Source organism: Bos grunniens, chromosome 1 (assembly GCF_055505025.1).
Source record: "Bos grunniens cultivar Pamir isolate PY7600 chromosome 1, Bosgru_T2T1.0, whole genome shotgun sequence".
NCBI classification, from domain to species: Eukaryota; Metazoa; Chordata; class Mammalia; order Artiodactyla; family Bovidae; genus Bos; species Bos grunniens.
This window is the reverse complement of record NC_141165.1, coordinates 59,892,049-59,905,131: the sequence shown is the minus strand read 5'-3', so window position 1 is coordinate 59,905,131 and position 13,083 is coordinate 59,892,049. Positions and strand designations below refer to the sequence as shown.

The window sequence follows — 13,083 nt, the reverse complement described above, 5'->3', positions numbered from 1 at the left end:
TTAAAAACAGCAAAAATATCCAAGACTTAGGCCAAGGTTCGCAATTAAAATCTCTGCAGTGCACCAGACTGGAGAAGGCAATGGCAACCCACTCCAGTACTCTTGCCTGGAAAATCCCATGGATGGAGGAGCCTGGTAGGCTACAGTCCATGGGGTCTCGAAGAGTTGGGCATGACTGAGCGACTACTTTCACTTTTCACTCTCATGCATTGGAGAAGGACATGGCAACCCACTCCAGTATTCTTTCCTGGAGAATCCCAGGGACAGAGGAGCCAGGTGGGCTGCTGTCTGTGGGGTTGCACAGGGTCGGACATGACTGAAGCGACTTAGCAGCAGAAGCAGTGCACCAGAAGGAAACAAAAGGAATGAATCACATCAAGATTAAGAAAATAGACTGTGGATATAGTGGGAAAACTATCCCTTTTAAAGGGGAGGTGGCCTTGTGGGAATGGAGCACCCAAATTGCAAATATTTCAGGGGGAGACAAAAAGTAGAGATATTTGTGTGAAGACTGATTTCAAAATGTTGATAGCTAATTTAAAATAAAATTTAAATATTGTTACTGAAAGAGTGTGAGGTCCAGCTGCTTACTGCTCAAAAACTCATAAACAGGCAGGTTGGTGGAAAAGAAAAGTTGCTTTATTTCATATGCTGGCAACTGGGGAGGAAGGCGGGGAAGGCAAATATATGTCCAAAGGCCAACTCCCACTCTGGCAACCCGTGGGGCAAGAACTTTTTTTTTTAAAGACTGAAGGAAGGGGCTACATGCAAAAACAGAACAGTCAGCTCTGACAGTCATCTTCAAATTGGCCATCCGTGGTCTGACCAGCGTAATCTTGGTTGTTTTAGGTACAGTTAATATCTTCAGTTCCAGGGTCCATTTGTTCCCATTTCTTTGAAGCCAGTTCTCAGAATTGTGGCAGCTCATGTCATGGGTACAGTCTGGTCATCTTGTAGTTAACTTCTCCACCTGGTGTTTTGCTGTCTACAAGACAGCTCACAGGATATAGCTCAGAATATTATTTATAGCCCTTGAGAAAGAACTAAAGGTCCTTGACTTTGCTTAATGACTACATTATTATTACTTGGTCTTCTTTCTCTGTTTTGTTTGTGCATTTCTCACTTCTCTGATTAAGCTTATTCTTTGACTAAAGTTTTCCACAGACATAAGGCAACCAGAAGACATGCGGGGGTGGGTGGTGGGGGGAAGGACCACAGGGTCCTGCTCCATTTCAGTACGGTTGTATAATAAAGAATTTGTTGTTGGTATTGTTAAGTTGCTAAGTTATATCAGTCTCTTTGCTACCCCATAGACTGTAGCCCACCAGGTTCCTCTATCCAAATACTGAGTGGGTTGCCATTCCCTTCTCTAAGTGATCTTCCGAACCCAGAGATGGAACCTGAGTCTTCTTCATTGGCAGGCAGATTTTTTACATCTGAGCCTTGGGAAAGCCCCAATAAAGAATTTGGATGGCTTTTATTCCTGAATCCTATATCCTTGGAATTTCCTAGGAGTGCCTTTCTTATTCATGGTGGGCCCCCCAGACCACACCTGATAGCTTATGGGATGACCTAGGATGGAGGCTGGTTACACCAGCGATCCCAAACATGTCCTCATCAGCCAGACCTCTCAAGAGAGTAGTGGGGTTAGAGACTGACCAATGACTCAACCAGTCATGCTGACATAATGAAGTCCCAATAAATACTCTGGACATTTTGAAGCTTGGGCAAGGAAGCTTCACTTTGGGGACCCTCCCAGACTTCACCATACACAGCTCTCTCTTTGACTGGTTTGGATTTGAATCTTTTTTCTGTAATAAAACTGAAATCGTAAGTATAGCACTTTTCTGAGTTCTATGAGTCACTCTAATGAATTATCTAACCTGAGGAGTAGTTGACTGAATTGTAGCCAGCTCGTCAGAAGTGAGGATGGCTTGGGGAAGCCCTGTATCACCCCTTATATCACTAAGGGCAGCCTTATGGAGAACTGTGCCCTTAACCTGTGAAGTTTGGCTAACTTGGATGTTGGTGTCAGAAGTCATTGCAATGGGCCACTCAAAAATATTTTGAGGAAAAATCTGGCCCACTGTACCTACTAATCTGTGACCTTTGGCCCAGGTAAATTCAACAGTACTGAAGGAGGAAACAGAAAAGGCTCTATCTTGAAAGCAGGACTCCATCTAGGGCTGGACTGTGGACTTTGAGCTATATGCCCAGTGTCTATGGAAATGACATACCAACTGGAAAACCAGGCCCGGGGAAGGGAGAGCCCCATGGCTCTCCGTTGCTAAAAGAATACCCTAATTATCTGTGTAACGGAATAGAATCATACATTCTATTATGCTTATTGGGGTATGACCACAGGCCTATTGATAATTGTCCACTGTTAACTACCTAGGCTTAGGGCATATGAAGCACGGGTTAACTTTGATTGTCAGGGAATTTGGGGAGGTGGGTTTGTGCATGTACACTTAGGGTATATAAGGTTTTCACAAAAACTCATCGGGATCCTTGGCTAAGAGGAGACTCTGCCTTGGGCCCGCCGGTATAATAAACTGTACTCCACTATCTGCATTGTCCTTCTGAGTAAGTTTGTTTCCTGGAATGTGTGGCTAGAACAATACCAGAAGTTAGGAATGATTTTCCTAACTAGGGCAGTTTGGGCCATCCCACAAGTTAAAGGCCTATGCAAGATAATTGTGTTTGAGAGGAGGCTATGCTTGTGGCAACTTTTATAGGCCCCCGGAAATATCACTAAAGACAGAAATTTCAAAATAAAACTTTAATAACGTTGTGAAAATAGAATTGGAACTCCTTCCCCACTTAGGACCTAGGTCACCAAGGACATTTGTTTCGTGAGTCAGCCTGAGGGACAGGCCTGTCCTTCAGTGTCCCTCTGTCAGATCCTGGTGGGGCGTGAGGAGGCTTCTACCATGTCTTGGTGAGGTTGAGGCTATTTACCCCCATACCCTTTCTCCACCTTGGTTTAGATCTTCCTTCTTAGAAAGTCATCAAAGTGTGCAGTATTGAAACCGAGTAGAACTCTGTTGGGCTCCCAGGTTCAACTCCTCTCTGGGTTGCCCTTTTCTAATTTGTAGGAAATAGGCTTCATTCAGCCTCTGTGACCTTCCCTGAGCTTCATAGGGCTAATCAGAGAGGAGAGGGAATGCATAAACAATGGAGGGGCAGTTAAGAAACAATAGTCTAGCCTGGAGGCAGAGTTCTGTGGCCCTGGGGCAGGGTCCTCAAGGAATTTTTCTAATAAGATCTTTGAATTCTTCTGCAGAACTAAGTCCCCCACCCAGGTGGAGGGTGGGAACTTCAGGCTCACCACCAGATGCCTGGAGTACTGCCCTGTTACCTCACCAACCAATCAGAAGAAAGTCACACACCTTGCAGCCCACACCCCAAACTTGGCCTATAAAAACTTTCCCCCCATAACCATTGGGGAGTTTGAGGTTTTTGAGTACAAGTCACCCATCCTCTTTGCTTGGCCCTGCAGTAAACCTTTCTCTGCTCCAAACTCTGACATTTTGGTTTATTTGATCTCACTCTGCATCAGGCACACGAAATTTGTTGAGTTACAGTATCTTCAAATTCTCATTTCTTCCCCAAGAGAAGGAAACAGGAAGAAATACTCAAACATTTTAAGCCTGGGTTCTAACCTGGCGGAAAGAATCTAGTATAAGTCATCTAACTGCAAACTCGACATTTATCAAATGGATATACTAAGACTTAAATGGTTTTACTTAAGAGGAGAGATGGGTCTTATTCTCATAGTTTGCAAGAAATGATTTTATAGCATTCTGTTGGGAGCATTGTGTCTACTCCAGCAGAAAGTGGTTTTGATTCGTGTTGGGTATACAGGTAAAGGATGTATGGATAAGGGAGGAAGTGCTAATGTCAGGTTTTTTATGTCACACAGATTATGAACTTGATTCACATCTGCAATAAGACATACTGTTCTAGGGACTTTCCTGGTGGTCCAATGGTTATAACTCCATGTTTCCACTGCAGCGGGGAATGGGTTCAATCCCTGATTGAACAGGGGGAAGTAAGATGCTGCATGCATGACCAACAAAGAAAAGAAAAGAAGTTGTTCTAGAAGATGTTTACTATCCTATGTTTTGTCTTGAGGGCTGTAGGTCTTTATTTTGATGATATTTATGTGTCATCATGGCTGTCTATGTTAGAAATGTTAAAAGAATAATTATAGCTATTAAACCCAATTTTAGGAGAACCCATCAGAAAAAAAAATACAGCAAATGAAGAAATAAAAATACTGAATTTTTATATCAAGTTCTGAGTGAGGATTTTATAGCTAAAATGAAATGCATTATTTGTACATATCATTTGAAGAAAATAGTTGAGTTCATCTCAAAATTATTTAAGATGTAAGTAGCTTACTAAAGTGAACCATTGACTTATTTTCAACCTTGGGAGAAAAACTCAATTAAAGCTGCAATTGAACTGTAATGGCACCAAGGAGTTCAACTTGACCTCATATGCCAGATGATAATCATCTTTCAAGTGTACAAACAAGGAAGCACAGTTATCAAAGAATGAGAAATACATTTGTTCAAAGACCATTTACTGCTTTAACAAGAGGTGAAAGCTTGCCAGAAATGTATAAACACCTAACACAGTGCTATTCATAGGCTTAACATGTTCAAAGACTTGGGGGGCAATTTAAAAATATCTTTGAAGTTGTGGGTATTCATCATCATATGTAATAATGCTTACTTTCTAAAGCCCCTCTCTAAGGAGGGCAAAGCAATTTATCTGACTTATTTTCATGACATCCTTGTGAGATAAGGCAACTACCATTATCTCCCTTTTGCAAATGGAGAAAACTAAAACACTGGGAGGTAAAAATCACTTGAAGAAGGTCAGTAGCAGGCCCAAGAATTTAAACATACACACTAAAGCTTTTAACTCCCATTTTAGTTTAACTACAGAAAACTAAACAAACAAAGAATTACAAAAATAAGCATCTTAAACTTCTTCTTTTTCAATTAAAGAATAATTAATGGTCAACCACTTTTTCCTTGTCTGCCTTGGTAAGGGAAACTGTCTAAAATCAGGCTTTTCACAATAAGTAGACTTTTACACTGGAAGGAATGAAATATTTGCAAAACTGTGACATTCATTTCACACTTACTAAATGCTTTGTCTGTAACATGTTGCATTGTTGAGACTTCAGAGGTGAAAAACATATTCCCCTCCTCAAAGATCTTCCTGGAGGGTAAGATTATATAAACAGGTAATATATTGCATCTGTTTTTTTTGGCCATGCCACATGGCATGTAGGACCTTGGTTCACCAACCAGGGATTGTACTCATGCCTCTTGCATTAAGAAAGTGGAATCTTAATCACTGGACCACCAGGGAGTTCCCACAGTGTTATTTAAGTTTAACTAAATTCTTCATTTTATTTCCCTAATTCTTATTCACTTTCCCCATCTCCGTAAGTGCCATTGCTGTACACTCAGCTGCTCAAACCAGTAATCTGGGCCTCACCCCTGACTCATTCTCCCCTCACGTCACCATATCCTCTGGTCTATCTCTAATTCATTCCATTACCACCACCCTAATCCAGTTCACTGTTTTTCCTGCAGAGACCTTCTGACTAGTTCTCTGCTTCTTATCATCACCTGCTGCTGCTGCTAAGTCACTTCAGTTGTGTCCAACTCTGTGCGACCCCATGGACTGCAGCCTACCAGTCTCCTCCGTCCACGGGATTTTCCAGGCAAGAGTACTGGAGTGGGGTGCCATTGCCTTCTCCAAGGCATTAAAGTGAAAAGTGAAAGTGAAGTCACTCAGTCGCGTCCAACTCTTAGCGACCCCAAGGACTGCAGCGCACCAGGGTCACCACCAAATCATTCTTTACAAAGCAGCCTGAGTGAACTTATTAAAATGCAAACCAGACTATGTTTCTTCTTTTCAATAGTTTCACATTGCACTTGGAATAAAATACAAAATTTTTATCACGGTTTTGCATGATCTGGTCCCTCCTTACCTTTTCAACCTCATTTTCTCCCCTCTTCTCTCTTTTTCTGTGCTCCAGCCCCCCAGGGCCCTCCTCCTTTCAGTTCCCAGGACTTGCCAAGCTCTTAGTCACCATAGTTCCTCTGCTTGCATTGCTCTGTCCCTGTACTTGGAATTTTGGGCACCTTCTCAGCCTCATCTTGATTTAGATACTCACTCCTTGGAAGCCTCTGACCCCCTTTTAAAGCAGCATCCCCTTCCTTGTACGACATTTTGTTGGTTACCTTCATAGCATGTTTTCCTGATTTGTAATAACTTATTTGCTTATTGTCTGTCTTCCTCACTGGGCTATAGGGACAGAGGCAGGGACAAAGTCATTTACCTCACTGAAATATCCCTGGTGTCTAGTACATAGCAGGTAGTGAATAATTACTCAGCAACTGTTGAGTAAATGAATGAGTGCTGTTGGGACAGACCACAGACCACCAGTTGTAACTACTCTTTTATCAGCACAAAGGCCAAATGCTAAGTAGATATCTGCCAAGTAATAATGCTTTCTAATTTTTTTCAGTTATAAATGAATATAACAGTATTACAAAAAACATTGAGAACTAGATGACAGTATTTCAGTAAAACTCAAGTACCATTCAGTATATTTCTTTTTAGTCTCTTTTTGACTGTATATTTTACATAATTATATCTGACATGTAAATTTTACAGAATTATTTTTCAAATTCTGCTTTTTACACTTGGTGGTAAAGGCAGCACAGGCATTGCTTTTTGATATTGCAGATCCTTCAGAACTGTTATTTAATACTGTTACTTAATGTTCCATTGAATGGTTGAACCATAATCTACATGACATTTTATCTACTGATGGATATTTAAGTTAATTTCAACTATTTTCCTGCTATTGTGAATAATTATTATGCACATTTGCCATATTTTGATTTTTTTCTTAAAAAAAAAATTTCTTTTTGCCACACTGCACTACATGTGTGATCTTAGTTCCCTGACCAGGGATTGAACCCGTGTCCTCTGCATATGGAGTCTTAACCATTGAACAATCAGAGAAGTCCCTACTATCTTACCTTTATTTTTATTTTTGCCTGTATCACACAGCTTGTGGGGTCTCAGTTTCCTGACCATTGATTGAGCCTGAGCCATGGCAGTGAAAGCCTGAAATTATAACCACTAGGCCACCAGGGAACTTCTTGACGTATTTTTAGGCTACTCATTTACTTAATTACTGAGAGTGCATGACTAACACAAGCAATAGTATTGGTTTGAAGCAGAATTGTCCAAACTGGTATAGTACCTCTAGGTAATCTACCTATTTTGCTTTCTCGTCTAAAGTTTCCATAATAAATTTTTTCTGGATCACCACACACTTTGCTAATGTAGGGCATGAGTTTGGACCACAGTTTCAGACTTTGGGTAGCTGTGTAGATTTAATCATTCATTTCTCAAGTCTAGAAGTTTTCTAGAGTCCTTCTACTAAAATGAAGGACATGTATCTTTTTTGTCTTTTCCTCATCCCTTTTCCCACCTTGCTTTCACTGCCAATCAGTTTTCACAAGGCAGAAGGTAACGATGATATGGAGAATGAGAGAAAGAAAGAGAGGGAAAGAGTGGAAAGAAAGAGAGAGACTAACCAAGAACAGAGTGCGTCTCTTTCTTGGACGGCTCTGACGTTCTAAGTTACAGGGACAAAGAACATCGGCGCAGAGGCTGGACAGGGAGACAATGATGCCATTCCTACATCACACCTGACTCATGCATTCAGCTGCAGCCATGCACTGCAGGTGGGATAGACTGACCCTGGCCTCTTTCTGGAACGGTTCTAATCCCGTCTCCCTTATCATCATCGTGGTTCTAGGATGGTCCAGCTGATACAAGTCCCGCGCTTCAGTTTAGTGGTTAAGTGAAGTAAGGGTCTCTTCCAATGGGAACGAAGAAGCAAGAAACTGATATTGCTTCTCTTGGTAACAAAGAGGGAAGCCATTCTGAGGACAGAGTCAACACATAAAGAAAAGCAGAACCCAGAGACACACAGAGAGAAAGGTGGAGTCCTTAATGGACTGTACTGTACTGTACTTCTGGACTTTTCAAATACATGAGCTGATAAATCACCATATTGTTCAAGTCAGTTGGAGTCGAGGTTCTTGTTGCTTCTACTAAGATCAGTGTAATGATGCAGGAGGACTGGCATGACTGCAGTATGATTGCTATCTTGCCAAGTAATGGTACTGTGTTCCTGTTCTAGGTGGCTTCTGTCCTAGAAGGAAATGTTCTGCATGACATAGGAGGCCTGCCTCAGAGATCTCTGGGGCCTGTTCTTCTTGCACTGGGAACTCCCACAGCCTGGATGCCCAGTGATGAGGGCATTGCCCTTTCTAAAGACAGGACTTGCAACTTTCAGATACTATATTTGCAAGTAAATTTCTCCTGTTAGGGATGTTTTGTAGCTACCACTACCATGAATGTGGCATGTGATTATTTATAGTATCAAACAGCAGAGGCACAGATGCTGAAATGCAGAGGCAGCCCAATCTTGACAAGAGACTTATGCTATTCAGGGATATAGGCCCAAAGACTAGGAAGTTGGAGCCAACTTCCTAAGAATGCTTAGACTGCTTATTCTAAGAGAAGAAAGAATCTTTTCTTCTATGTGTGTGTCTTGTGTGTTGATGTGTAGCTTTTCAATGAGATATACAGTAATGAAAACTTGAATTTTTCCATCTCCCAATTGCATTCCTTCCTTTTCTCAGAATAGGCTGTCTCTTTATTGGCTGGTTGTTTATTATAGAGAAGTTCCTATGAATAATGTTATATCCGAAGTCAGGATATCCATCTACTTTAATTTTTACCTAAGAGTTAATGTTTAGGACTTCCCTGGTGGTCCAGTGGTTAAAAGTCCACCTGCCAATGCAGGGGATACAGGTTCGATCCCTGGGCAGGGAAGATTCCACATGCCTCGAGGCCACTAAGCCAGTGTGCCATAACCACTGAGTCTTCCTGCTCTAGATCCAGTGCTATGCGACAAGAGAAGACACCACAGTGAGAAGCCCAAGCACTGCAACTAGAGAGCAGCCCCTGCTTGCTGCAAATAGAGAAAGTCCACACGCAGCAACAAATCCCAGCACAGGTGAAAAACAAAAACAGAAGTTAATGTTTAAAAAGAGTTAATACATGCTGTTGGATGATTGTCTAATGTGCTATTTCTGTGTGGAACAAATCTTCCTTTGGCATTCATCACAACAACCTGAGTCTAGAGAACAGCACTGTTGATGATACTGCTTCTGAATTGTTGACTTTCAAGTCAACACATCTTCCCTTCTGCATCAGACAGGATGGTGTTCCAGAAAAATTGTTCTTACCTGTTCAAGTGTAATTTTCTCTGCTAGCACAAGATATGGAATTAAAACAGAGTTATATGAAGGGCAAAGGAGAAGACTAGAGGGGATGGCTGTTTCTTTTTTTAAATTTAAAAAGCTATTGTTATGGAAAAAACCCAATTGAAATTTCTGGTCAACCCAATAAAAATAGGGTTGGCATATGATCCTATAATCCCTCTCCTAGGCATATGATCTGGGGAAAACTATAATTTGAAAAGATACATGCACTCCCATGTTCACTGAAGCACTATTTACAGTAACCAAACAGGGAAGCAAACTAAATGTCTGTTGACAGATGAATGAATAAAGATTATGTGGTATATTTATACAATGGTCTATTACTCAGCCATAAAGAAAGATGAAATAATGCTTTTTGCAGCAACATGGATGGACCTCAAAGTTATCATAGTAAGTAGAGGGAATGGTTTGAATTTACCAGTTCTCTCTGCTTTTCTCCTCTCCTGTCTTCTTTCTTGCCTTTCCCCACTTACTTGGTTGTTTGGTCTTTGTCTTAGAGATTCAAATGCTGATTTTTTAATAGGGCACAAAGACTCAGCTATATTATTTTGAATTTCACACTATTTATGCTAATATTTCTTGAAGGTGTTTTGCAGGTATTTGCTTATTTTTTGCATCTGTTTATTCATGTATTCATTAATCCAATAAATATTTATTGAGTATCTGCTACGTGTCATCATCATGCTGGGTGCTAGGAATGCCAGGCACTGGGTGACCAAACCTCAGGGTCCCAGGCAGTAAACTAGGGAAGACAGACAGTGACAAATAAACTAATAAATATATAATTACAGAGTGTAAAGAAAATGAACAGGGGATTATGCTACAGAATAATGAGTAGGGGAGAAGGACTTAGGTAGTAGATGGAGGAGGAGAGGACTGCATATTTTCAGATGATATTTTGTAGATAGGTCTGTGATAGGGATTTTATGACAAGCATATGAGAGAAGGGAAGGGAGAATTGGTCATGATTCTTAGGTTTCTGCCTGAGCAAGTGGGATGAATGTAGATGAGATTTAATAATATGAGGAAGAATAGGTTTCGTAGGAATGTCAATGATTCAGTGTTTTTATGTTGAGTGAGATGTGAAACATCCAAGTGAAAATAATTAGACAGTTGTCATTAGTTTTAGTTTGTGTATAGGACAGGCCCTGCTTGTTTCCACCAACCAGTGTAATTATTTTTTAATTAATTAATTTATTTTAATTGGAGGCTAATTACTTTACAATATTGTGCTGGTTTTCACCATACATCAAAAATTATGGAATGCTTCATGAATTTGCATGTCATCCTTGTGCTGGGGCCATGCTGATCTTCTCTGTAACGTTCCAATTGTGGTATATGTGATGCTGAAGCGAGTACCATCCAGTGTAGTTATTAATGTTACCTTTCACTCTCAAAAGTTTTGGTTTATATAATATTTACACGGTCATCCCATGTATTGGTGAAAGTAGTTTCAATGGATTAGGGAAGTATGATATTGTAATTTAGAATTAGAAACCTATATTTAGTCTTCCTTCCTGTTCCTGCTCTTAAAACCCTTGGAATTTCCTAAGTGGTAAGAATGACAAAGATGTCTTGATATTCACAAGAAATTCCTTTCAGCCACACCTGAGCTTATGTTAATAAGTTGATCTTTGGAAAACACCTAAAGTTGCTACAGAAATCAACCAGGTGATTAGGGGGTTGAAACTTTCAGTCCCACCACCCTTGACTCCTCTAGTCACAGCCTAGGTTATGTGCAAGCGTTCCTTCATTCTTCTCATACTCAAACAACACTTTGTTGAATACTTTAAAACAATTATTTTGTTAGTACAAGACTAATGGTTGTTGAATACTTTAAAATGATTATTTGTGCAAAAACTGCTATTGTAACTACTACTATCTGGATTTTATATAGGATAAAATTGAGGGTGAGCAAGGTCTGTGATCTCCTCACTTAACTAATGCTGCCTCTGTACTTCCAATATCACTATGCCCCACGTAATTTATTTAACTTTTCTCCTTTTGACTCTTTTCTTTTTTGGCTCTGCCGCACAGCATTTGAGATCTTAGTTATCAGCCCAGGGATGGAAACTGTGCACCTGCCGTGGAAGTGAGGAGTCTTGACCTCCGGACCACCAGGGAAGTCCCAGGCTGGGCTACTATGGCAGGTCTTTAAGCTCTTCCTAGCTAGAAATAACACCCAAAGGCACAGGGCTTCACAGAAGCAGCACACAGCAGAAAATAGATAAAAACAAAAAGTTTATGTTCTAGAATCAGAAATTCATCCACCCCACGTGCTTTATCTATTCTGCGATCTCCTGATAGTCGCTTCTCATTGCCTGGACTTAGGTATATTTATGCCTTTTTTGCCTCTGCTGGCCTCCTTGAACTTGACTATATGTTGTCAATTTGACCTCTGCTTCAATTTGACCCCTCTGTCTAGACTCCCACCTAGATCTGGCCCCTCTTAAATAATCATCTCATCAATGCTATCCCCACTCCAGTTCAGTTATTTTTTATCTTAGCTTTAAACCATATGTGGAACATGAGTCATACATTCTGTTGATGGGAATTTCCTGGTGGTCCAGTGGTTAGGACTCTGAGTTCTTACTGTCAAGGGCACAGGTTTGATTCCTGGTCAAGGAAGATCCCATAAGCCATGTCTCATGGCCAAAATAAATAAAATAAATTTTGCTGTATTGATCATACATACAAATATTTTCTCTTCCCCATTGCTTCTACCCGTGAATTCCTTACAACATCTGTAGCTTAAAAAAACACCAGTCACAGAACCCTCCTGGACTGTGTGTCTTTCATTAAATCGCATGTGTGCATGCTAAGTCACTTCAGTCGTGTCTGACTCTTTGTGACCCCCTGGACTATAGTCCGCCAGTCTCTTCTGTTCATGGGGTTCTCCAGGCAAGAACACTGGAGTGGGTTGCCACGCCCTCCTCAAGGGGATCTTCCCGACCCAGGGATCAAACCCATGTCTCTTATGTCTCCTGCATTGGCAGGCGGTTCTTTACCACTAGCACCACCTGGGAAGTTCCTTTTTTTTCTTTTTTCCCCTCCTGTGTGAGTCTTGAGACTGGACTTTTCTAGATTCTCTTTCAGCTGCCCAGTTATGAGTTAGCCAACTCCTCATTCTCCTTTCCTGTCTGTCTCCAGCACACTCCCTGCTCATCTTAAATAAACACTGACTCATCTTCTCTAGATTCTCAGTTGCATTCAGCCCAGCTTCTCTTTTCCTTACTTGATAATTGGCACACTTATACATTTCATACCTAGGAATTCTCAGTTCAGTTTAGTTCAGTCTGACTCTTTGTGACCCCATGGACTGCAGCACACACCAGGCTTCCCTGTCCATCATCAACTCCTGGAGCTTGCTCACACTCATGTCTACCGAGTCAGTGATGCCATCCAATCATCTTTTCCTCGGTTGTCCCCTTCTCCTCCTGCCTTCAATCTTTCCCTAGGAACTCTACCTGTCTGGTATTCAAGTAAAGCAGGAAATTTTCAATCTGGTGCTATTCCGAAGCCATTCAAAGATTACAGAAATCTACACATGAGAGAAAATGACATATAAATATAGCAGAGTTAATTACTTTACCAAGTTTCACAGTTGATGATGTCAGAGCCATATTGAATCCAAAGTCTATTTGTTCTAAAGCCTGGGCTGCTAATTACCATGCTTCTT

The 13,083-nt window shown here is 40.9% G+C and overlaps 1 non-coding gene across 1 annotated transcript; it reads right to left on the bottom strand.

Moving 5' to 3' along the window:
* Positions 1-10,656: 10,656 nt before the first annotated feature.
* Positions 10,657-10,763, bottom strand: LOC147379495 (U6 spliceosomal RNA). The gene has a single exon (XR_015135477.1). It is a non-coding gene; the product is annotated as a U6 spliceosomal RNA (small nuclear RNA).
* Positions 10,764-13,083: the final 2,320 nt, after the last annotated feature.